At 36.3% G+C, this 27,647-nt stretch overlaps 1 long non-coding RNA gene across 1 annotated transcript in view; it reads right to left on the minus strand.

The window, feature by feature from the left end:
• The window catches only part of LOC114673797 (uncharacterized), a 94,811-nt gene that overhangs the window by 18,026 nt on the left and 49,138 nt on the right, over positions 1-27,647 (minus strand). The window lies entirely within an intron of this gene.

The raw sequence follows: 27,647 nt of genomic DNA on the forward strand, positions 1-27,647 counted from the left end.
GCAAAGTGTTGGGATTACAGGCATGAGCCACCACACCTGGTCTATGCATTAATTTCTAAAAAATAGTTTATCTAAGTATGTTGGGTTTTTCTGTTGTTTGATTTTGGTTTATTTGTTTTTACCTGTGACTCTACTGGGTCATTGACTATTCTTTTATATACTTATTTTGAAATTTTGAGAAATGAGAATAGACAATTAGGATAAGATATGAAAATCAGAAATATTTGTATGAACTTTGACAAGCAGAGGAAAGATGATAAACTACTTTTTTAATAAGTTTGCCTTCCCTTTCCCATATTGTGCTTCAAGAATCATTCAACATTATAAGCTGAATTACTACTTGTCTTTTTAGACACCTAATAAATGCATGAATAAAAACTTTTATAATGTTCTTTATCATATTTTAAGAATGGAAGCGAGAGACAAGAACAGAATATATGCTATCCAGGTTCTTAATTTATCACCAGCTAGAATTGCAATAGAATCTAATATTTGCCAGTAAAACCAATGTCTTTGGAAGTCAAAAACTCAGGTGGACAGCTAGAAGTCTCCCTTTGCCAAAGTGGTAGAAATTGCTCCTGATTCAAGTCGGCTAATGATAGTAAGACTTCTAGAAGTAACTGGCTTCAGGCAAAGCCCTCTGATGTTTCTATTGTCCTGACTTGCCAGTAGGAAGGGTGCAGGAAGTTATGGTGTTCATTAAGAAAAGTGCCTTTCAAATCTCTCTAGACTCTAGCCTCCAGTGAACTGACTGCAAGCTTGTCTGTTTTAATGTTGCAAAAGAACAATTTTTGTAAGAAAAAGCAAACAACTTTAACAGCAGGTGGCTGAAGCATAGCCTTCAGAAAGCTGTTAAGAACCATTTTTGTCTGTGAAATAAAACATGGTTGCGAGCGATGTTATTTGCACTTATTGATTCAGTGAAAGAAGTCACCTTATGTTTAATTCAAATTGCAGTCCTGACATGGACAGGCTTAAAGCAATCATGTTTTACAAATCCATTTGTTTAAATGATTCTCTTTTTGGCTGTTCACACTGTGCCCTGTGTTGTTATATTATCACTCACTGCAAGTGCTATTTAAAGAAGTGGGAAGCCAGCAATACACATTGCTTTAGGCGGCAGAGATTAGACTTAGTAGAATAAGGCAAAACATAGTAGGTGAGTGTTAATTTCATAATGCATCTTTGTATTTCTTCAGTCCACTTCAATCATTACTCTCCCTTTCTGTCCCTATTGGTGGATTTAGTGTGCACCCATATATGCAGTTATGATGACCATATTTCTTTTTTTTTCTTTTGGGGTTGAGATGCAGTATAATATGCTAAAAATCTTTCAACTAATTTTTATTTTAGTTCTATCTATGTTGGGCATCACAGTGCTTTTCAAAATCTCAATTTCATTCTTTAGATGCCAAAGCTCTGTACGGGCTGAAAAAAAAATGCCTGTCAAACATTGACAAGATGCGGTAGACCATAATTCTCTGCAACCCAATTATTCTTACCATTTAAATCAGGAAAGTCTCCTTGAAATTGCTGAGAAATTGCTGTAGATTAAGTTTTGGCCGATTTTATAGAAGTAATTTTGATCCTGGGAACATCCATGGAAGCTCCTCTGATTGCATTTGTGAAGTTCTCCAAATATGAGTGGAGAGAAAGGTTAAACTCTCTCAGATTTTAAAAATTAATAAGTAAAAGCGAACCTTGTTTGTATGTGTTTTAAAATTCCAGTCAGAAAGGATAGCTGATCCATGTGCATGGAATTAGGAACGCTAGACTCATGATAGCTGGTAGAATCGGAGGGAGCCTGATATGAAGTCCCAATGTTAGTTAAACAGGGAAGAGCACCAGGGAAGAACTGCGTCGTACACATAAACTGAGTGAATATGAGATACAGAACTCAGATTGAGGAGGCATCCACAGTTACCTAGAATGGTGCTTGCTTGCCTTCTCTTACTTGTTTTTTTTCCTTTTGCTGGGTCAAAGACATCAGTCCCCCGGAGCCCAATAAACCCCAGAAAAATCACATATGTACAGCTTTTTGAAAAAGCAGTGGCTTTAGTGTCAGATAAATCCAAGTTTGTATCCTAAATCTTCCACTTCCCTAACTGCTTGGCTGGCTCTGGGCATTGCAGGAATCTCAGGTTCTTAATCTGTACAAACAGAGATAACATCTCCTTTACAGGTTTCTTGGGAAGAATTAAATAAAATAAGTTCCTCAGTCACCCAGAGGAATGCTTTATCATTGGCTTCTTTTGTTCCTGAATCTACAAAGCTGAGAACTCAAGATCCTGGGGATCACTCCTCATGAGACCTCATCTTAGTGCCCACCACACTTGCCAGGGCATCGACATACACGTGCAGCAAGTGCTATGCCCATCCTTCTCTCATCCACAGTGGTGTGGATCTAACAGTATCTTTTGAAAAATGAATGAGCTCTGAAGAAGTAAATGGAAGGCGTAAGAAATATTCTAGCACTAGCAACAAATTCAACCTGAAATTCAGTTGTTTTCCTTGTTCTTTCTTTCATTGAGTAAATCATCTCTTAGCATCACCAGTGCACACGTGGATAATTGTTTTGCGAGACACAAAAAGGAATCAGCATGTGCTTGCAGTCTAATACATGAACTAATATATGTAAATAAGAAAATACTAAACATGTGAGAAAATGTTAGGAGCCATAAGAGAAGTACTGATATATTTTATTAATTAGACAAAATGATTTAATATTAATGTACCATGCTTCCTAGGAGACTAGAATTCTGAACACTGAACTTATATTGAAGAAATGAAAAATCATGTCATTAATATTATAGCTGATTGTTTCCATGTCTCACCAGATCTTTAAGAGGCAGGGCATTGAATTTTTCCTTGCTTAAACCCCTCAGCATTTAGATCTTTGTATGTATCTTGCACATAATAGAAATCCAAAGCATAAATGAAGCAATGAATGAGTGAACGGAAAAAATTGGAATAAGAGGAAATTAATAAGGCAAAATGAAGACAGTATAGCCTTAATCAGCACAATTAGAAAAGATGTCCCATCATGTTTTCCCCCCAATAAAAACTTACTAACTCATACCCTGTTCTAGGACTATGGCAGAATAAATCCTGGTTTTCATTTTCCAGGCAGCAATTTTTAAAAGACAGGCCTTATTCTCATAGAATTGGCAAGATAGGGCCAGGTGCGGTGGCTCAAGCCTGTAATCCCAGCACTTTGGGAGGCCGAGACTGGCGGATCACGAGGTCAGGAGATCGAGACCATCCTGGCTAACACGGTGAAACCCTGCCTCTACTAAAAATAAAAAATATATATAAAAAACTAGCCGGGCGAGGTGGTGGGCGCCTGTAGTCCCAGCTACTCGGGAGGCTGAGGCAGGAGAATGGCGTGAACCCGGGAGGCAGAGCTTGCAGTGAGCTGAGATCTGGCCACTGCACTCCAGCCTGGGCAACAGAGCAAGACTCCGTCTCAAAAAAAAAAAAAAAAAAAAAAGAATTGGCAAGATAACTGATATGCTCCTCAATAAGCTGTATAAATATGAATAAGTAGGTCTGTCCTCTATTACAGTATAAGTAAATGTACAGCATTTTCTGAAACTGCCTTATAACATTAAAACATCCTATTTCATAGCCAATGTTAATACCCTAGCTCTGATAATCTAAGTTTCAGTCAAATTGGAGGAACTAAAGTGACTCAAAATTGTAAGCATGTGGTTGTTACCCTGAAGACAAATATAGCTGTGATTGGGCATTCATTGTCTCTCAGCCAAAAGGTTGCCACTAAAATAAATTGAGAATGGAGATGTTGGCAGAGGTATCAAATGGATGGTTCACATGTTTGGAAAACCTCTGTTGACCCGTAAGCATCTATCTTGACAGATGAGAAAGACAGTGAAAAGAATCCTTGGCTCATGTAAAGAAGGGTGCCCCTTTGAAGTCAAATTGTAGGGTAACCTCAATACAGCTAGTAAATCAGACCCAACTCTGGTTCTTTGAATTGCCTACCTAACTTCACCGTGGCAATGCATGCTGCAATACACGGCTCCTACCAAGCTTCATTAATATGTTATAAGAGAAAACTGAACATAAATGTTTAGAAGGATTGCATATATAGAATCAAATGAACAAATACATGTCAAACATTTGAAACAGTGTCTGCACAAGTAAGCAGTCAATAAATGTGGGTACTATTATTAGTTTGACACACTTAAAAATGGTCACTTTAGTGAAATAAATACTTTTCATTTTGGTTCTCTTATTTAGTTAGTTAATATTAAGCCAGTCAGTTTTTAAGTGAGAATGTGAACGTTTTACAAATTGGAAACATAATAATATAATTAATATAATTTTATAATATCATGATTTTATATACTATACACTATAATTTTATAATATACCTTATACTTTAAGATTTCTGAAATTTATTTTACACTTACAATAACCCTGTTAGGTGGGCAAGGAAAATTGTATTATGGCTTTTTTTTTCTGTTGAACTGGAATCTACAGGATTTTGTAAGGTTTGGAATTTTGAAAAATTTAAATGAGTTATTCAAGTATACATGATTTTTTTTTTTTGTCCTTTAGGACCCAGCTAAGAAAATAGTACATATCTTCCAATGACACATCTAGTGATCTTTCTACCACCTGGCTCACCTTATAATGGTGCAGCAAAGCAGGAATTTCTGTTTATTTGTTTTGTTTATAAGTGAAAAAGAAAAATGGTATAATGAGAAGAGCTTTTGGGGAAACGAGACCTGGTATTAAATGATCTCTTTGCTACTGCAGTAATAATTATGATCACCTACTGATTACCCCTTACAAGTGAGGTAACTCATTAAAAGTTTAGCTGATTTTTGAAACAATTCAACAATGAAAATGCTGTTGACGCTCACATTTTACAGATGGGGGAAATAAACTGATCCTCAAGAGTTTTTTTTTTTTTTTTTTTTTTTTTTTTTTGAGACGGAGTTTTGCTCTTGTTGTCCAGGCTGGAGTGCGATGGCGCGATCTCGGCTCACCACAACCTCCCTCTCCAAGGGATTCTCCTGCCTCAGCTTCCTGAGTAACTAGGATTACAGGCATGTGCCACCGCACCCGGCTAATTTTTTTTTTTTTTTTTTGAAACAGAGTTTTGCTCTTGTCCTCCAGGCTGGAGTGCAATGGCGCAATCCCGACTCACTGCAACCTCCGCCTCCCAGGTTCAAGCAATTCTCCTGCCTCAGCCTCCTGAGTAGCTGGGATTACAGGCATGTGCCATCATGCCCGATTAATTTTTTGTATTTTTAGTAGAGATGGGGTTTCACAATGTTGTCCAGGCTAGTCTCGAACTCCTGACCTCAGGTAATCCGCCTGTGTCAGCCTCCGAAAGTGCTGGGATTATAGGCGTGAGCCACCGCGCCGGGCCAATTTTTTATTTTTAGTAGAGACAAGGTTTCTCCATGTTGGTTGTGAACACCCTACCTCAGGTGATCTGCCCCCCTCACCTCCCAAAGTGCTGGGATTACAGGCGTGAGCCACCAAGCCCAGACAATTTTTTTTTTTTTTCAATAGTAACTTTGTAAAAGCAAAGCACCTGGTGTGATCTGGATCACAAACTGGCTCTTCTTGCATTTTGTTATTGTGATTCCTATCAGACTGTATGCTAACGCTCATAAAATGTAACCTGTCTCATTAAATGTTAGTTTCTTCATTTGTAACATGTTAAAGATACTACTTGCTTTGCGTGATTGCTATCAGCTATGATTTTAAAAGTGTCCAAAGAACTTACTACAAAGCCCTTCAATAGTAGATATTCTAAAACCCTGGTTGCTCTATCATTACCTTCCAAGGATAATCATATTATTTGAATAAGGTATAAGCCACTTAGTGCTTTCAAAAATTCTTACATTTGGCTACATTTTGCAGTGATTAGTCAAGTTTTTATTTTATATTGGAGTAGTAACAGATGGACACATTTTAGTGCTATATGATTTTTAATATCAATTGTGAGAAAAATTGATGTGGACTAATTCTTCATTTTCATTAAGAAGGTCTCTTTAGATATAAACTTACCTATGTAAGAGCCAAGTACTTTCAGAAGCTATGCTGAAAATAAACATTTTAATCACGAAATTCTATAACTTCTACATTACTTGGCAGATTGTTGTCAAGCTTGTAGCTCTCATTTCTTTGTGGAGTATGGTGAAATCAGAGCTGTTTCTAGATGGATACATGTTTCTTTGATAAAGTATTAGTACCAAAGAAAAACATACGGAGTTTTACAGATCTGCACAAGTCTGAGAGGCATCAGTTTGGTCTTCTTGAAACTGAATAAAATGTTCAATTTTAAGTAGAAAGAATTTTGGAAGTCATTAGGCATTTGATGTTTTTTCAATTGTATATCAATGTGTTTTAATTAAGCTACTTTTACAAGTGATTCAATGCTGTCTTTATTAAAAACAATCAGTGTCCTATTTAAATCTTTCAAAACTTGCTATTTATATATTGTTTATACTTGGAAATGCAAACTTTGGCCTGTTTCAATTAATATTGACATTTTTCAAATTAAATATTCATTTTCAACTCTGAGAAAATATGTCAAATGGACTCAAGGCAATGTGAAGCATTCAACTGGTTTCTGAAGCAGATTGAGGAAACCTCTCTCTCCAGATTGCTGCGTTGTATATGGATGTAAAAATACCCAATCTTCACTTTAAAAAGTCATATGTTGTATACCATATTCAGCTAAAAACTATGAATTACACTCCCCCTCTGACACTCATCATGGAAATTCAGAGCTAATAAGGATGTCTTTGATCAACTAATCCAATAATTTTATTTTTACAGATGAAGAATCTAAGAAACAGAAGGCTAAGTTAGAGTCACACAGATGATTAAACTATGAGCATCAACTAGAAGGCAGGTTTTTGTTTGTTTTTCATCTCTGTTATCTACCATATACTAGACTGCTTCACATTTTGTAAGAAAACAACTAATTTCCTCTTATACATAATAGGAGTACATAGAACATGCCACTCCAAAACAGCGTAGTATACATTTTGACAATCCAACTCTCCAGTTGAAAAACAGAGATTGGCAGAATCAATAAAATAACGATTCAACTACATGTTGTCTACAAGAGACTCCCTATAGTGTATATGGATTTCTCAAGTGCAAATAGCTTTCTCAAGCATTCATATACTCCAGTATACACTACGCATTAGGCCACAAAACAAGTCAACAAATTTTAAAAGATTGAAATCAAATAATATTTGTCAACCATAACTGAATGAAACTAGAAATCAATAACTAAAGGAAAACTAGAAAATTCGCAAATATGTAAAAATTAAATAACCAATGGATCAAAGGAGAAACATCAAAAGAAATTAGAAAATACTTTGAGATGAATGAAAATGAAAACAGAAAAGCAAAACTGTGCTTAAAATACATTATAGTTTTAAAAGCCTACAATAAAAATAAAAATCTTCAATTGAGAACATGTTTTTTTTTTACATTAAGGAAGTATTATTCTACTTCCTTTTTTATTCAAAAGCACAAACTAAATCCAAAGCCATCAAAAGGAAGGAAATAATGAAGATGACAGTTAAGATAAACAAAATAGAAAAACAATAGAGAAAAATCAATGAAACCAAAACTTGGTTCTTCAGAAAGATCAATAAAATTGGCAAACCTTTAGGTAGATTAAGAGAAAAGAGAGAAGAATCAAATAACCAAAATCAGAGGTTGAAGTGGGGATATTGCTAATAATTTTACAGAAATAATAAAAGGACTGAAAGTAGTATGAACAGTATTATCACAACAAGTTTGGTAAACTAGATGAAGTGGACAAAATCCTAAAGGCACACAAACTACAAAACTGACTCAAGAAAAGACAGAAAATCTGAACAGACATATAAAAAGTATAGATATTGAATTAGTACCCATAAACTTTCCAATAAAGAGAACCCAAAGACCAGATGGCTTCAATGGCCAGTTTTGCCAATTATTTAAATAATTAACACCAATCCTTAAACTCTTAAAAAAAAAAAATGGAAGCAGAGGTAAAACTCTTTAACTCATTCTATGAAGCCAGCATTACTCTGATACCAAAACCAGACAAAGGGACCCCAATAAAACAAAACTGTAAACAATCTGTTTATAAATATTGGTGCAAAAAATCCTCACAACATACTATCAGACTGTATCAAACAGCATCTTGAAAGATTTATACACCATGACCCATGGGATTTATCATAAGAATGCAAGAGATTAATCAATGTAATACATTATATTAATCAAATGAAGGGGAAAAGCATGCTCAGTTCAATAGATGTGAAAGCTTTTGACAAAATTCAACACCCTTTCACTGTAAAAACAGTTAACAACACAAACAAAAAATAGGAGGGAATTTCCTCAAACTGCTAAAAGCCGTGAATGAGAAACTCACAGCTAACATTATACTCAATGGTGAAAGTCTGTTTATTTCTGTCCTAAGATCAGGAACAAGACTAGGATACCCACTTCTGCCACTCCATTCAACACTGAACCGGAAGTCCAATTTCATTTCCTGTCCCAAACATAGATGCTTATAGATTGATCTGTCTTATGTTGTAATGCCACTCTCGTAGCTATGATATACTGCTTTTGATCTGTTTTGTGCATGCCCAGCTTGGGGCTGAAGTTTTTATTTGTTTCTATGTGTAGAATTAAAGAGTCTCCTCCAGTTCTCAATTCTATGGGATTTTGCATTCACTATTCAGTTTCCAGAGGCTAGAGAAATTTGAAGTTTTTCTTATAGTTGTATCTGCTCACACTGCTTTGCGATTCCACATAACTCAGGTCACACTCAAGGAAAAATGATGAGAGAAAAGAGAAAGGAAAAAACAATGTGGATATTTCTCATAGTCTTTCAACTATAGGATTGCCTTTTTTCTTATATTTTTGTCTAAAGAGAGGGGTTTCCTCTCAGGTTTTAAGTGCCATTACTCTACCTCCACCTCACCTCCACCACAGTACAGATTCCTTATTGGGACAACTCCCAGGGCAGGCCTGAGGAGACAAAAGAAAAGAAAAAAATTAAAAAGAGAACTGGGCTGTCCTATCTATACACTACAACTACCAGGGTCCTTTTTTCCGGTTCCTCTGGCCAGAATTAAATGGTTCTTGGAGATCTGACTGCAGGTATCTGCTGCAGTGAAGCAAAGGTCACATTTGTGGTAATAAAATCTGAGAAACTCGCCCCTGTTAGAGGTCATTCCTCGTGTTTGGCTCCTTTTCCTATGCTGTTACTGTTACTATTTCAAAGTTCCCAGATGATTGCTTTTTTTTTTTTTTTTTGTATTTTGTCCAAAATTTTCAGTTGTAATTAGCGAGAGAAACATGTCATAGTAGATTTACCCCTTCTTTGCTGTCATCCTTTGGTGCTATGACTTATACTTTTAAGACATATATATTTGGACATATTAAAAAATTGTTTTTGCTGTTGCAAATTCTATCTTTTCTAAATAGTATACTTTTAGCTGTCAATTTCTAGTGTATAAAATGCATCTGATTTTTGAGTGTGGATCTAATATGTAGTATATCTGCTTAATTCTATTATTAATTGTAACACTTTATTTCTAGATTCCCTTCCTGAGACAATAACACTACCTCTTATGGAAGTTACTTTAATGTTTTCTAATGTTTATAATGGTTTTTTTTTATTATTGTAATTCACTGGGTAAGACCTTCAGTTTGGGGATTTATATAAACAGACAGTAAAATTCCTGCTGAAATTCACATTTTAAAATAAGTGTTTCAAAGGTTTAATCGAAGTTTGCTTTACTATTTGGAATATGGCTTTTTCAGATTTGTGGTTTACTACTTTTTTCTATATTGTGGAGAACAGGTATTAAACTATCATGAATTGCATGATATCATCTTTGTTGTGTTATTTTCCTCTAATCTTTGAAAAATTATTTAATTTCAAAAATTTATCAGTTTCTATATATGACAAATATATTTATTGTATATATATTTATTGTGTGTAGCATGGTATTTTGAAATATATATACATCCTGGGATGAATAAATCAAACTAAGTAGCACATGCTTTACCTAACACACTTATCATTTTTTGTAGTGAGAACACTTAAAATCTATTCCCGTGGTAATTTTCAGAAATACAATACGTTGTTATGAACTATAGTGACCGTCTTGTACAATAGGACTCTTAAGCTTACTACTCCTATCTAGCTGAAATTTTGTATTCTTTAACTAATATCTTCCCTCCAACAGCCCCAGACCCGGTCACCATCACTCTAGTCTTTGCTTCTAAGTGTTCAACTGTTTAGATTCCACATACAGACATTCCCTGGTTTACAACAGGTTGAGTTACTGTTTTTTGACTTTAAGATGGTGCTGCAAAAAGGATACACATTCAGTTAGAGTCCTATTGTACTTTAAGTACCCATACAACCATTCCTTGTTTCACTTTCAGTGTAGTATTCAATAAATTACGTGTGATATTCAATACTTTCTTATAAAATAGGCTTCGTTAGATGATTTTTCCCAAATGTAGGCTAATGTAACATTTAAGGTAGGCTAGGCTAAACTATAATGTTTGGCAAGTTAGGTGGATTAAATGATTTTTTGACTCATGATATTTTCAACTTAACACAGGGTTTATCAGGACATAATCCCACCTTAAGTCGGGGAGCATCAGTAAAAGTGAGATGATGCAGTGTTTGTCTTTCTGTGCCCGGCTTATTTTGCTTAGAAAAATGTCTTACAAGTTCATTCCTGTTGTCTCAGATGACAGGATTTCTTTCCTTTTTAAAGCCAAATGGTATTTCATTGTGTATATATACAACACTCTCTCTATCCATTTATCTGTTGATGGATACTTAGGTTGATTCTGTATCTTGGCTGTTGTGAATAGTGTTGTAACTAACATGGGAACATTGCTGTCTCTTCAACATACTGATTTTATTTCCTTTGGACATATAACCAGATGCGGGATTGCTGGACTGTACGGTAGTTCTCTTACTGACTTTTTGAGGAATTTCTATGCTTTTTCTATAATTTCTCTACTAATTTACATTCTCACCAATAGTGTACAAGGCTTCCTTTTCCTCTATATCCTTTCCAACACATAGCTCTCGATTTTGTGGTAGTAGCCATTCTAATGAGTATGAGATGATATCTAATTGTGATTTTAATTTGCATTTCCCTGATGATTCATGATTTGGGGCTTTTGTAGTATACTTGTTGATTATTTTTATTTCTTCTTTTGAGAATTATCTACTGAGATGCTTTGCCCATTTTAAAATCAGGTTATTTATTTTCTCGCTATTGACTTCTATGGGTTCCTTATATACTTTGGATATTAACCCCTTACAAGATGTTTGCAAATATTCTCTTCCATTCTGCAGGCTGTTGATTGTTGCATTTGCTGTGTAGAAGCTGTTTGGTTTTAGGTAATCTCATTTTTTTTCTATTTTTCTCTTAATCTCTTAATGTGAGAAATTATCTTAATAGACTTTCAATAGGTTTTCTACTTTGAAATCCCTCCTTCATTCTTAGGATAATTTTAATTTGGTGAATATTTATATATTTTTGTGTACATGTACACACAAATATATAATGTATATTATATATAATTAATATATCACATAATTATATATTACATGCATATAATAGTGGATGTGATAGAATCTTTTGTATTCCTCATACATGAGTCTTGGCTGTCCTCCACAATGCCATTTCATAGGTGCTTTCTTGTCTTTTGTAACAGATAGTAGAAGGTAAAAGAGTGTGGAAGCACCCATGTGGGAAGTTTTGATGGAGAAGACTTGGAAAAGGTACTTATTCTCACAGTTCATTGGCTAAAACATAATCAATAACAGATACCTAAGGAAGTACGGGATGTGGAGTCATTTCGGGCCCAAGAAGAAACAGAAACAGATCTTGGTGAGTATTTAACCGTCTCTTCCATAGTGATAATCTTGTTCTTTTAATTTACAATTTTAATCCGTATGTATTTATTATGGTTATTGGTGTATTTGGCTTCATTCCTCTACTGACATTTTGCATTTTATTTATTTTGTTATTTTTATGTTTTTTTTATTCTTGTGTTTATTTTTTCTCATTACTTTGGAAATTAGGTACTCTTATTCTATTATTTTAGTTTATCACTGTATATTAATACTTTATATATCTAATTGTATTAAACATTTTTGCTCTTCTCCCAAACAATTTTATGATCATAGAAAGTTTTAAATCTAGTTATCCCCATATTATAAGTGATCATTATCTAGAATCTTTATTTTATCTTATATTTTCACTATCAAATTCAACATAATGATTATTTGCTTTGAGAAATACTTGGAAAGTATTTACCCACATTTTAAACATTTCTTTGTTTATCTTTTTTGTTTGTTTCTCAGACCATCGCCTTGGGGGCTGTATCTTCTTTCACATATATATATATGGAATATACATTATTTATTATTTATGTATTATATTTTTTATAAATATATATCATATATATTCCATATATATATATTTTTTTAACAGAGACCAGGTCTTACTATGCTGCCCAGGCTGATGTCAAGCACCTGAGCTCCAGTGATCCTCCTGCCTTGGTCTCCCAACATGCTAGGATTACAGGTGTGAGCCAACACTCCCAGGCAAAGTTCACTTTTAAAAATTTCCTTCAGTGTCTGATTTACTGAAGTTCACCCTTTAATTTTTAACTGTCTCTAATTTTTATTTTAACTGTCTCTAATTTTTAACTGTTATGCATTAACTGTGTGTGTCCTTTTCTTCCTAAATACAACTGACTTTTCATTCTATATTTTATTCTTTATTATGTGAAAAGGGCAGAGGTAGGAGAGAAATGTAAATTACTATTATTTCAACATTTATTCCCAAAGTACTTTCATCCACATTTACATTTAATTTCCAAGTGTCTTGAGACAGTGAAGTACAGTAATGAACAGGACACAGGTTTTGCCCTCAGACAGACCTATTTTGAATATTGGCTCTAGCACTTACAATTTGTGTTAATGGAGAAGTTTCTTGACTTCCCAGATTCACTTACCTTACGTTTAAAATGCAGACAGTAGTACCAAACTTAGAACATTAGTGATTGGTAAAAGAGATAATGTATTCAGAATGTGTGTTTCACAGTACTTGGCAGAAAATAGCTCCCATTTATTGAGTGCTTATTATGATGATGCTGATATAAAATGTCCTTCTATATCATCAAAGATTTAATTCCCTGGAACATTAGTGATCCTACTTTACCATACCTATAGTATAATTAAATTTCCTGAGGCATGTGTGTGTGGTTCCCATTGTTTTCTGTGCTCGTGGTAGAAAATTTAGGGAAAGACAAGTCCGTCTTGAACTCCAGCCATACAATGGCGTATTCATTCCTACATTCACTTGAGTATATGTAGTCTACAAAACAGCTATACTTTAAGTTATGGTTTTGCTGATAATGTTTGAATTCTGTTTACAAGAGTGAGAAATGACAATAATATTTTACTGGTATATAATGTAATCTCTTACTGCATTCTCTTTTTTTGTTTTGCTTCTTTATTAAGATAAAATCAACAGTTAAAAGAAACAATATTAAGTGTATAGCTCAATGTTTCTACTTTTGTGTATGATGTAGATCAAAATATAGGACATTTTCAGCATATAAGAACGTTTATTCGGCCGGGCGCGGTAGCTTACGCCTGTAATCCCAGCAGTTTGGGAGGCAGAGGCGGGCAGTTCATGAGGTCAGGAGATCGAGACCATCCTGGCTAACACGATGAAACCCCGTCTCTACTAAAAAAAAAAAAAAAAAAAAAACACACACACACACACACAAAATAATTAGCTGCGCGGGCGGGCATAGTGGCGGGCCCCTGTGGTCCCAGCTGCTCGGGAGGCTGAGGCAGGAGAATGGCATGAACCCGGGAGGCGGAGCTTGCAGTGAGTCAAGATCCTGTCGCTGCATTCCAACCAGGGCGACAGAGCGAGACGCCATCTCAAAAAAAAAAAAAAAAAGGTTTTTTTCATGCCTTCTCCCAGTCAATGCCCCTAAAGGTAACAATGCTTTTTTGCTTCCAGTGATACATTAATTTCGCCTATTTTATTTATTTATTTATTTATTTATTTATTTGAGACAGAGTCTTGCTCTGTTGACCAAGCTGCAGTGCAGCGGTGCCATCTCCGCTCGCTGCAATCTCCACCTCCTTGTTCAAGCGATTCTCCTGCCTCAGCCTCCTGAGTAACTGGGACTAAAGGCACCCTCCACGATGCCTGGCTAATTTGTTTGGTATTTTTAGTAGAGACAGGGTTTCACCCTGTTGGCCAGGCTGGTCTCAAACTCCTGACCTCAGATGTTCCTCCCACCTCAGCCTCCCAAAGTGCTGGAATTACAGACGTGAGCCACTGCATCTGGCCTAATCTTGCCTATTTTTGAATTTAACAGAAATGGAACCACACAATGTGTATTAATTTTGTCTATAAGATTTATTTATGTTGTGTTCATTGTTGGGTTTACTCTTTTATATGGCTATGAAGTGTTCCATTGCATGAGTATACAATTATTTTATCTACCTGATGGACATTTGGGTTGTTTCCAGTCTTGAGCCATTACATTTAGTATATTCATTACTCAATTCCAATCTGGCCAGACTTCTAAGTGAACAATATTCTCCACTCACAACATGCTGATTCTCCATTCGCTGATCACTGTCTGTACCCCCTTGCCTTTTCATATGCTGGTTTATTTTCTAAGAATATCTCCCTTCTTTCTTCTGATTATTAAAATCTTAAGTGATGCCAAGTTCCACTCAGGTTGGGGCCAAATGTGAGGGATGAGCAGGGAAGGGACCCAAGACCGTATACCATAAAATTGTTTCTAATGATGGCCATGTGCTTAGTCAACACCATCCTTATCATCACCTTTAATAACAGCAAGGAAATATTTATTATGATTTCTATATGTAGAATATGGAACACTGTGTTAGATAATCAGGGGGAAAAAGGCATTTTCTCAAGAACATTACAACACACATGGACAGACAGAAGCTTATATAAATTGTCATTGATCTCCCATATGCTGAAGACATATGACAGATGGTAAGTGGTTTAGAAGTTAAAAATAAGGAATCATTCACAGAGGGGCTAGAGATAGGTCATTATGGAGAATTGCAGGAGCTGGGGCCTTATGAAAACAAGAAAAAATATTTCAAGGAAGTGGAAATAACACAAATGAAGTCTTTGCTTTATAATATGTCCAGAAAATAATGAATCAACTAACAGAATTATGTAGGGGAGTAGTGAAACACAAGGTTGGAAAGAAGACTAGGAAATGAAGTTTTCACAGACTTGAAGGCCAAGTATTAATAGTTAGTGTAAGCTTTATCATTAGGAAGTAGAGTGACATTAATGACTTTGCAGCAAGAGAGCAATTGGAACAAGGTAATATTTTCCAGCAAGATAAAGATATAATTAATATGTAGAATGGGTTGGAGTGGTAAAACCAAAGTATAAAAGAAAAAGTGACAACAATAATCTGTATAAGAGATGTTGAAACTTTGGAATGTGCTAGTGATATTGAAAATGAAAGAAAGAGAGAAGGACTTTACACTAAAAAATTCAATGAAGTTTAGTAAATAACTGATGTAGAAGGAGGATTTTTAAAAAGTTGATCTCATGGGGGTAGAGAGTAGAATGATAGCAGAGGCTTGAAAGGATATGGATGTGTTGGGAGAGGGGAATGAAGAAAGGTTAGCTAATGCTCTAACTGAATGTTCTATCCACTCTTCATACAGTTAGATAACATACAGTTAGATAGAACATTAACCACCATACATTTAGATAGAAGGAATACATTGTAATGTTTGATAGTAGAAGGACTACAGTTAACAACAATGTATGGTATATTTCAAAGTAAGGAGAAGAGAGAACTTGAAGTGTTCCCCACACATATAAGTGATAAATGCTTGAGATGATGGATGCCCTAAATACACTGACTTGATCATTACACATTCTATGCATGCAACAAAATATCACATATACCCATAAATATGGACAATATTTACCAATTATTTTTAATTAAACAGTCAAGTATGACTCCCAGGTATTACTGGAAGACTGGAAGCATAATGGTACAAAGGACTAACATTTGATCTCTTGGAAGAACTACTAATCTTGTAAAACATAATAATGTTGGTTTTAGATGTATTGAATTTCACATAACATAGGGAGTCCAGGAAATCATGAGCAGCAGGTAATAAGAGAAGTGAGACTAATAATAAAGTGGATAGTTAGAGCTGGAGTTGTGTGGATAATCTATAAGGATTTCAGAGCTGAAGCTCTGCGAGCGATTCAGGGCAACAACAGGGTGAGGTGAGTGAGTAGGAAGAGCAAGAAGAGTAGAAAATCAGGAACTTAGACTTTAGAAAGTAAGAGAGTGAAAGAACAGAAAAGGGAAATCTTTTACTTACAAAGAGTTAATGCTGCTGTGAAAACTGCATTCGTTACAATAGTACCTACTTTGTGTACTGGCAAATATGACTCATTTTTTTCATAAATTTTCATCCCATTTGTAAAAGGGAGGCATTTCCCATACATGTTAACCGCCACGGAACCTATGGCACTAAGAAATTTCTGACATGTTTCATCTTAAAGATGAAGTCTTCAGTTCTTCATACTTTAACAATTTTTTATTTCTAGCCTTGTTTCATACCCATGCTGCAGTCAGTTTTCTTATTTTTCATAAAAAGGAGAAACATGAACTGGAGCTGAAAAATGCATTTTATATAATCCAATTGATTTTAAACTCTGCCATTTGATAGGTAGGCAAAATGCCCTAACAACATTGCTACGGAGTTCTCTAATTTGTTTTTTTCAGCTTCATGCTGCAAGCAATTTGTCACCTCAAATTCTAATAGAACTTTCACATATTGAAATGAGAGATGGAAGCAGCCTTGTAGATCATCATGGTTACAGAAGGAAAGAGTTTTAGACAAGGTCTTATAAAATTTTAAATTGATCCTGCATTTGACCTTAGACAAAAAGCCAAAAATGAACAACTAGGTACCGCACTCACATGAAAGGAAATATCTCATCAGTAAACAATAAATCTGTTCTTTAAATGCCAGTTTTAACAGGTCCATGTAATGCTTGAAGCCAGCTATCAGTCAATTTTAAGGTCGTTGTCAAATAGCAAAAAGGAATTCAACATTCGCATATCAAAACATATATTGTTGTAAAACATGAAACTTCTTGATATTTTTATTTGTAACAATAAAGTTGTTACACTTATATATCGGTATAGCTATAGGAGACTTGGGGATTTTGTAAATATACAACTGAGTAGTATGAATGTTCCATTGTTTTGTTTCTGCAATTAAATTTTCAGAAACTATTGTTGGCCAATCAGTATGTTATTGGCAATAATCTTTTTCATCCCAGAATAAATAAGAAATTGTGTTTGCATGGCACTCATGCTAGAGAATGAACACCGAGATTTAGATGATTATAACTTTTAACTGTGGAAGATAAATAATCTGCTGGATAAAAAAAACGATGTTAGAAGCAGACAGATCTGTGTTTTCAGGTACTGACTCTAGCAGGAATTTCAACCCGGGGAAGGTATGATTCTCAGTTTTCATGTCTGTAATATCATGAAATCTACCTGCCTGTTTGTTGTGAAGAAAAAGAGATAAAACATGCAAGTTATCTAATATCTAGTAAGAGCAACAGTTGCTTTCATTGTTGATGTTTAGTAATTCATCAGTTTTATATGACAGTGGATACGTACTATGATCTAAATTTGTATCCTCACAAAATTCATTTGTTGAAGTTTAATCCCCAGTGTGGTAGTATGAAGAGGGGTGCTTTGGGAAGTGATGAGGTCGCAGGGCTCTGACCTCATAAATGTGAGTAGTGGCCTTACACAGGAGGCCCAAGGGAGCTTGTTCACCTCTCCCATGTGAGGACACATAGAAGGTGCCACCTATGAGGGAGAGGCCCTCAGCAGACACTGAATCTGCTGGCACCTAGATTTTGGACTTCCAAGTCTCCAGAACTCTGAGAAGCTCTGTTGTTTATAAATTACCAAGTCTAAGTTATAACAGCCCTGACAGACTGAGATGGTGCATACAATAATATACAATTATCAAACCATTATACACACACACACACACACATTTGAGACAAAGTCTTGCTCTGTCACCCAGGCTGGGGTGCAGTGGCACAATCTCGGCTCACTACAACCTCCACCTCCCAGGTTCAAGCAATTCTCCTGCCTCAAGCCTCCCGAGTAGCTGGGACTGCTTGCCTGGCTAATTTTCGCATTTTTAGTAGAGACACGGCTTCACCATGTTGGTCAGGCTGGTCTCAAACTCCTGACCACAAGTGATCAATGTGCCTCGGCCTCCCAAGGTGCTGGGATTATAGGCATGATTTGCTGTGTCCAGCCAAATGCACATTTTATATACAGGTTTATATATACATTTATATTGTAGGCATGTATGCATCCCATATACGTGGAAAATGTAGTGCCTTCTAGAAGCGCTTAACAAAGGTTATCAATGACACTATAGATTTAGATAGAAGCAGGTTAATAGCAGGTCTGGGCCAGGCATGGTGCCTCACCCCTGTAATCTCAGCACTTTGGGAGGCCGAGGTGGGCGAAAAGATCAAGACCATCCTGACCAACATGGTGAAACCCCATCTCTACTAAAAATACAAAAATTAGCTCGGCGTGGTGGCTTGCGCCTGTAATTCCAGCTACTGGGGAGGCTGAGGGGAGGAGAATCGCTTGAACCCAGGAGGCAGAGGTTGCAGTGAGCTGAGATCATGCCACTGCACTCCAGCCTGGGTGACAGGAAAAAAAGAAAAAAGCAGGTCTGGCCATGGGATAATTCTGGGAAAGCTTACAAAAGCCATGAGGATAATGAAAATCCGATGCTGTATTAGTAAGCTTAGACCACCATAACAAAATACAACAGTCTTACAGTCTGGATTGCTAGGTCCCCACCTGGCTTTTCCTGGGCATGTATGGAGAGAGAGGAGGGGAGGCGAAGAGTGGGTAGGGAAGGGGAAGGGAGGGGAGGGGAGGGGAGGGGAGGGGAGGGGAGGGGAGGGGAGGGAAATAGTGCTCTGGTTTCTCTGAGAGAGAGAGAGACAAGAGAAGAAAAGGGAATTGGTGCTCTGGTTTCTCTTCTTCTTGTAAGGACACCAATCCTATCAGACTACAGTTCCACCCTTGTGTCCTCAATATCCTTAATTATCTTTTTATAAAGCCCTATTTATACAATCGCAGTGGGGTTGGGGCTTCAACATATCAGTGGGGTAATGGGGGGTGAGGATGGGAGAAATCATTCAGTTCCCAGCAGATGTTAAATATGGAAGGAGAACAATGTGTTAGATATGTTTCAGGACAATGATGATGTTTGAGGAAAGCCACTGGGGGAAACTATGATGACAAGACCTGAAATTGCCAACGTCTCCTAAATTGCTGAACATTACTTGAAACCGCCTGAAGTGTATGACGTAAACTAAATAAGATGGGGTAAGAGGAAGTTGAGAGTGTTGGACTTAATACCTATTAAATTTGGGAAGTAAGACTGGGCATTGTAGTAGATAAGAGTTCAGCAGAACTGAATGATATCTCAGAATTAATACTGACTGAATTCCTTATAATGAATGACATTACCCAGTGTCCTCATGTTGACTGAAAAAATAATACATGCATTTGGAAAATAAGAGAGCCACACTCTAATACTGAAATGATGTGACTGTTTTTCCAAGTGTCACTAGGGACCATATGCATTTTGATTATAAGGCCAATTCCTGATTGCTACTCTAGAATTAATTATTTAGGATATTTGGAGGTGGGACAAAAATGTATTTTAACAAATTTCCCAGATGATTTTATGCACTTCACTGTTTTAGGAGAACTAATTCAGGGTAAAAAACTGTAGGGATGAAAGGGAAGGTGAAAGATAACTCAAGTGAGAAGGTGCCTTTTAAGAAAGGTGACATAAAGGGATGTGAGAATCATGCAATTAGTGGAGATTTTAATAGAAAACCCCGATTATAACAGGGTGGTAAATATAGAGGATTTTTAAAAATGGGTCTTGATAAGACAAATATTTATTTTTGGCTCTGGTATACCCAGAAGCAATAACTGTTCTACTTACTCTACACGTTAAATTAATTATCTTCTTGATTGTAACTCCAAATATCTATATTTACATTCCTATGGTTCTCGTTTTAGTTGAAACTCTCAGTTTCTCTGGAAATTCTTATCCAGACAACTACAATAGCTTCCTTACTGGTATACCTGACTCTAGTCTTTCCTTCCCTTCATTATTCCAGTAGTTTGTTGTATAAGGAAAGCACTGATTTATTGAAATGAAAATATGCTCCACAGAGTGGGTGTGGCTCAAGGGAGTGGTTCAAGAGTGCTGGTTACAGCATTTTCTGGGGTTTTAGTACCCTCTAGATGTATCCCATTGGTTACTTGGTTTTACCCTGTGTAAATAAAGGAGTGGCAACCAGGAGGTGACCAATCATAGGCTGAAGTGAAGTTACAAAATTACACATAAATACTTGGCCAGCAACTAGTCTGACTGGTTGGGGGGAACCAATCAGAGGTGCTTTCCGTGCGTGTTTCATCTGCAACCACAGTGCAAAGGGAGCAGCCTCTGATCCTTTTGTTACTTGGGTGTGGAGAGGTGGGGTTTTCCTCTTGATTCAGTTCTAGGAAATCAGCATGAATAGGCCTTAGGTTCCCTGCCTCCAGATCCTATTCGCCTGCCTCAACAGAGGTGGTTGTGAGTTGAAAAAAAGATGCAATCCCCATTACTTGTGAACGTGACCTGAAAATAGGGTCTTTGCAGATGTAATCAAGTTAAATTAGGTAATAATGGATTGAGGTAGGCCCTACTCCAATGTGACTGTTGTCCTTACGAGAAGAGGGAAATTTGGACATAGAGCCAGAGACACACAGGGAGAATGCCATGTGATGGCAGAGGTAGAGTCTGTAGTTATGCTTGCATAAGTCAAGGGACTTCAAGGTTTCTGGCAACCACAAGAAGCTAGGGGAGAGGCATTTGCCTACTGAACCTCCTAGAAGGAAGCAACCCTGACACCTTGATTTCAGAGTTCTGTTTGCCTGAATTGTGAAAGAATAAATATCTGTTATTTTAAGCCACTGCATTTGGGGTATTTTGTTACAACAACACTGGAAAACTAATATTGCAGTCTTTCTAAAACTCATTTCTTTTCTCAGAATTATCCAAGAGGCTCCTACAGTCTGTAATATAAATATGAGCTCTCTAGAAAGATATTCTAGTTCCTTCCATTTTTGTGTCCTACCTATTTTATCAGGCCCCTCTCTTCTCTCTCTTGTTTATATCAAACCATTTGAAATTCTGTGATTTTGACCCATGTTCTCACCCTGCCATTTCTTTGCACATGGTGATCCGTCTATCAGACATGTGAGCTCCATTTCTGAATGCAACCACCTGGAAACACTCACTTTGAAGTATTAATCCAAGTGACGTTGGATTCAAGTTTTCCTTGACCTCCTCCAACCCCAGCACAGTCCCAAGTACTCTCTCTTCTTTCCCTTTTACTCCAACGTATACACCTCTTCATTTTAGCACTTATTAGATTATGATGTAATGGTCTGAAAAATGTGTTTATTTTCCCCATTAGATAATAAAATCCTTGAAGCAAAGAACTTCGTCTTTACATTCAAGTGATCAATGATTCAGGTCGTGCCTGAAACATAGTAGGCCTTCAATAACCAATTGGTAAATTATAATCAAATGAATGAATGAATATATTTTTAAAAAAGATTCTGTCATTACCACCACAGAAGACAAACGAGATTTCTACTAATGGGTATCAGTGTCTTTAACACAAATACCAGAAATAACACATATTTCTGGTAGCTATCCTTTGAATTCCAGAAAGTGCAAATATTGATGAACTAAGACACAAAGTTCTTTGATTCCCTGTAGCTTAGTTTGCCCTCAGTTGTTTTATTGAAATAAGCTATGCGACATCACTCTGATTCATGGTGCACTCAAAATTAGCTTAAAATTATTAAGTGGGGCAATTTTGCCACCTGATTTGGAGCCAAGTTTTTTTTAGTACAGGGTACATGAATGTTTTTTTAAAAGCACCATTGGTAAAAGGGAAGGTAACAAAATTAATCTGATCTTGAAAGTTTGCTTAATTTCCATTTTTATAAGGGGATAGATGATTGATAGATCAGACACACATATATATTTTAACTCCTTACACAAACACTGAATCAATGTTGTCAATAAGAGAAAAGGACTGAGTTTCCAATTCAACGTACATATGCCTTGTTAACTTCTTTGTGTCTTTGTTTTCTTTTCATCATTGGTTTTCTTCCAGTGGCTCTTGGAGAAAGGGGTAAAGCCTGTGCTCTTAGAAAGCACTAATGAAATAGATACGCCACAGCCTAGCAGATGGGTAAGTGTGCTGGAGGATGGACCTCACGTGGATTCCGAGCTGTGATTACACCCCCTCCTGGTTTCACCCCCAATGACTCCCACGGTGTGCACCTGTAGATTGTCAGCTCAGTTCTTTCAGCTGCACCACCAGAGATGCGCTTGCTGACAGAATAGCCTCTTCCCTCTGTGCAAGATTTATCTCTGTGCACATTTTGATGATCTCCCCACCTCTCTCATTTGATTTCAGCTGTGCTCGTTGTTATAATTATTTCACAAGTGTATGTACAAACAGTGTGCTACCTCTTTAAAATTTTCTAAATACCTTGGGAACTCAAGCTTTCGGAGAAGCCTTCTCCAGCCACCTGTGGCTGCAAAACTGTGTGTGTGACGGCTTGGAGACTGTCAGGAGTGGAAGGGTGATGTGTCCTGGCTCCCTGCCGTTCTAGAATGATAGGACGTTGCAATAGCAGCAAACTTGGAGTTCGTGTCTGACTTGGATACTTTACTGATGCAGAAACTGGAGTGTGGAGAAGATTAGTGATCTCTTCAAGTTCACCAGGTTAGTTATACCCTCCTCTTGAGGACCCTTTGGAAAGGGATTGTGACTTTTAAATAGAGTTGAATAACCTCAAGGAAGGTTTCACCTACCACCCATTCTCGTCTCTTACACTTTCCCCAAAGCTAGTTTCATTTTCTTTTTGGCTTTGAAAATATGTTATGTATATTATAGTTGCATTTCTATTTTGAGTTGTAACTGATGTTTATATATATATTTCTCCTCACTATAGGCCTCTTGAGGGCAGGAACTCTATCTTATTCCCTTCTGAATCTTTAGTGCCTATGATAAATACCTGATAAATATTTGTTAAATAAATTAATTATTAAACGAATGTCTAAGGGAAGAAATTAAAGATTCAGTGGATGAAAGAGGGAAGGAAGAGCAATAAGTGGTTATGCTAACCCTCTTATTAGAGTATTGACATGATAAGAATTAATTTCATGCCCTGTGGAGGGTCTCTAGCTCTACCTGTAGCTAAGGGATATTGGCAAGCTACTTTTTTAACCTGGTCAAAAATCTTTTACATCAAGACAGTTATCAAAGAAAATCTATTTCTGTTTTTAGCTCACTGATTCTATCACATGTTTATCTAATCCATGAATAAAGATGAAATAATCTGTTACTTACCTAAGGATAATTTCAAAGTAAATTTGAGTACATGATAGTGGATTGTTTTGAATAATTTCATCAGGTATTTCTGCTGTCACCTAGACTTTTTTTTTCTTTTCTTTTCTTTTTTTTTTTTTAAGATGGGGCAATCTTGGGTCACTGCAAACTCCGTCTCCTGAATTCAAGTGATCCCCTGCCTCAGCCTCCTGAATAGCAGGGATTACAGGCATGCACCACCATGCCTGGCTAACTTTTGTGTTCTTAGTAGAGACAGGGTTTCACCATTTTGGCCAGGCTGGTTTTGAACTCCTGACCTCAGGTGATCCGCCCACCTCAGTCTCCCAAAGTGCTAGGATTACAGGTGTGAGCCACTGTGTCTGACCTGTCACCTAGACTTAAAAAAGAAAAAAAAAAATATATATATATATATATATATACACACACACACACATATACGCGTGTGTGTGTTGTTAGCTTTGAATTCTTTTCTAAATTAAAATATGTGTTTTCAAATGTCTAAGCTCATGGTAAAATCTACTTTACATCTTTATCAGTAGTGAATATGTATATATTCATGTACTAATTCATTATTCTGTGAACCAGTATTTCTGGGGGAATATGCTTTGTGCAAGTACTCCGCTACTTTCTCCAAGATAAAAAATGAAAATAAAAATAACAAAACTCATTCTCTATACTCAAAGCACATAATTAATGTTATTATATTCAGTAAAAGCTGGAAAAGCCCAAATTTCCATATCTACCTCATATGTTATTTATTAAATTATATACCTATCACATTATATATGTATAAACACACATTTGGTGAATACACTCCAAGTAATTATGACATTATCCTGATAAGTCAAGATTTTACTGGTGAATAATTTTAAAAAAGTAAATGCAAATGAGAGACACAACTCATGCTACTAATTGCACATAACTTACAAACTAATTTCAGTATTTAAGAAAATTTTATGTCAGTTGTGCTGTAGTTAAAAAAAAAAGGCTGAAAAGTAATGGTAGTCTCAAGCTCACAGTAACTGCTGTGGACATGAATAAAGGAACATAGTTTCTTTACTGTGCATTCTGTGTGAGGCAGCACCCACAGTGTTTACCTGAAAACATTCTATTAGAGATCAGCGATGTGGAGCAGTCAGAGCACAATAATACCTTTTTGTTTAGAAGTACAAGATGTACTGTGGGCAGTACTTGAAGAAACTTTAAAGCCTAAAAATGGTTTATTGGTGGTAAGAATAGCAGCTAACAAGTATGGAGTGTGGTGTGTGTCTGGCACAATGGACTATACTTCATCTATTTCTGTATCAGCACAGTATGTTATAGATGGTCCTCAAATGTCTTGGAATCCAACATGGTTTTATAATTTTCAACTTTGTCACAGTTTGCAACAGCAGCAATTGAACCTACCTCTGGTTTGAATAGAACAGTGGTTGCCAGTGTCTGAGGAGAGGGGAAAATGGGATGTTGCTCAACTGGGACAGTTTCAGTTATATAAGATGAGGTCTACTGAACAGCACAGTACCTTATGTGTAACAATACCATCATTTGCACTTATACATTTGTTCAAAATGTAGAGCTCTTGTTAGGTGTCCTTACCACGCGCACACACAAAAGGGACACAAGTAAACTTCTGGAGGTGTTGGATATGTCTATGACCTTAATTATGATTATGGAGTCTTGGGTGTATACATATGTCCAAACCTGTCAAAATGTATACATTAAATATGTGCAGGGTTTTTACTCATTTCTACTCAATAAGGCTGTTAAAAAAGAAAATGTATCTGGTTTTCTTAGGAGAGATAAAAATTACTTAAAGATGTAAACTTTGGGGCAAGCCTATTAATCAACAACTCAGCCTAACACCAAAGTGACATTGGAACTCACACTGCAGCTTTTTTATCCAATGCAAAATTGGAGAGAAAGATAGCTGCAAAGCGACAGTGTAATTTTCATCATCAGGAACAGGTGTTCCGCGTCAGTGTCAATTAGTGCGGGGCTGGATGTACAGAAGCAACACATTAGGGATGCAGTGGGCTCCCTTTATGATGCTTCGAGTCCAGAGATGAGCCAAGGGACTGAACTTTGGCCAAATCATCTCTTTCTTCTCTCCTGATGTGTAAGCCTGTCTGCCACTCTTGTTCTGAATGCTTTTCATCTTGTATATTAAAGGTGAGTAAAGCATTTCCCCTGCAACATGACTGGCAAGTCTAAAGATGCACATTGCCTAATTTCTTAGTTGTTGTCTCAATAGGTACTTAAGAAAAATCCTGAGAGTGACAGTTCACTAGAGCAAGAGTGGTTTGCAAAGAGTTCCAAAAGTAAACATAAATGTTTAGTTCAGCATATTACTGATAGAATTCATACCCTGGATTAAGAAACACATATTTATATAAATTTTCTCTCTCCCTCCTTCCTGTTGAATGATTTTGTGTTCGAGTAACAGGTAATTGTGCAAGTATTTTTATTTATTTGTTTGTTTGCTTATTCATTTATTTATATTTGAGACAGAGTCTTGCTCTGTCGCCCAGGCTGGAGTGCACTGGTGCGATCTCAGCTCACTGCAGCCTCTGCCTCCTGGGTTCAAGTGATTCCCGTGCCTCAGCCTCCTGAGTAGCTGGGATTACAGGCGTGCGCTAGCACGCCCAGCTATTTTTCTATTTTTAGTCGAGAAGGGGTTTTACCACATTGGCCAGGCTGGTCTCAAACTCCTGACCTCAAGTGTTCCATCTGCCTCGGTCTCCCAGAGTGCTGGGATTACAGGTATGAGCCCTCGTGCCCGGCCCCATTTGTGCATGTATTTATACTTAATATTGAGTGTACATTATTATGTTATTATTTACTATTTATATATCACATAACCTTGAAGTATTAAGATCTTTTCTATCAAGTAGAAAAGAAAAATACAAAACAGCAGGAATAAATATGTGATCTCTGGCTTTTTAACTTCTTTACAGAACTTATAATTATTTCTAAATGTTATTTGTTTAATTCTTTCTAAAAATGAAGATGGCTGAAATATTAGCCAAAAGATTACATTTACTACACAAAATGATGTTAGATAATGTAACAATAATTGACAAGTCCACTGTTCTATATTTCCAGTACTTTTGGTAGACCAAGTTTTATCAAAGCAGAAAGTTAGTTTCATTCTCTACACTTCTGATCATATGAATAACACAGTGGCTAGCAGATAGTATGGCTCTATTTATCTGTCCATTTTGGCTAAACCCCGGAATCTATTGGGAAGTTTATATTCATATTTAGTAATTACCAATGAGGCCACGGGATCTAGCAGCTTTGTGTTCTTTTCTCCTGATTTAGTATGAATTTTTCCTCATGAAGCATTCGTTTTTAATTTACTTATGACTCTGATTTTCTGCAGATTTAAGTAGGTAGAAAAAGCACAGTGAAGTAATGTCCTTATGTATATTTAAACACATACATTGAATTAAATACATATAAATGACAATGAAAAGGAGAGATTGCAAACCTTTTCCTACGCAAGGTTCTACACTTGTTGTTAGGTCCGACCAATCAAATTGGCACAGTAAGAGGTGAGATTTTTGTTTACTCTTCATCTATTGCATTGAGTCACCATTACTACTTCATTAGTTTAAGGTGTTTTTCTAATATTGGGCTTGTACATAAATATCTGTTTTAAATATCTTCAAGAAATTTTTAAAAACTATATGCAAGGGAGAGAAAGATGTCAATGGTTTGCCAAATACTAACTCCCAACAGAGAAATGGAAACTATAAAGAAAAAAAATCAAAAGGAACTATAATTCAAAAGAACAATCAAAATGAAAAATTCACTAGATGTGCCTGACAGCAGATTTGAGATTGCAGAAAAATTAATTGGTTAATTTGAAGATAAGTAATAGCAATTATGCAATTTGAAGAATATACAGGAAACAAAATTAAAGTTAGCTGAGCTTCAGGGACTTGTGGCACAATGCCAGGCATACCAATTTATGTGTAATCATGGTCCCAAAAGGAC

Source organism: Macaca mulatta, chromosome 18 (assembly GCF_049350105.2).
Source record: "Macaca mulatta isolate MMU2019108-1 chromosome 18, T2T-MMU8v2.0, whole genome shotgun sequence".
Classification (NCBI taxonomy): domain Eukaryota; kingdom Metazoa; phylum Chordata; class Mammalia; order Primates; family Cercopithecidae; genus Macaca; species Macaca mulatta.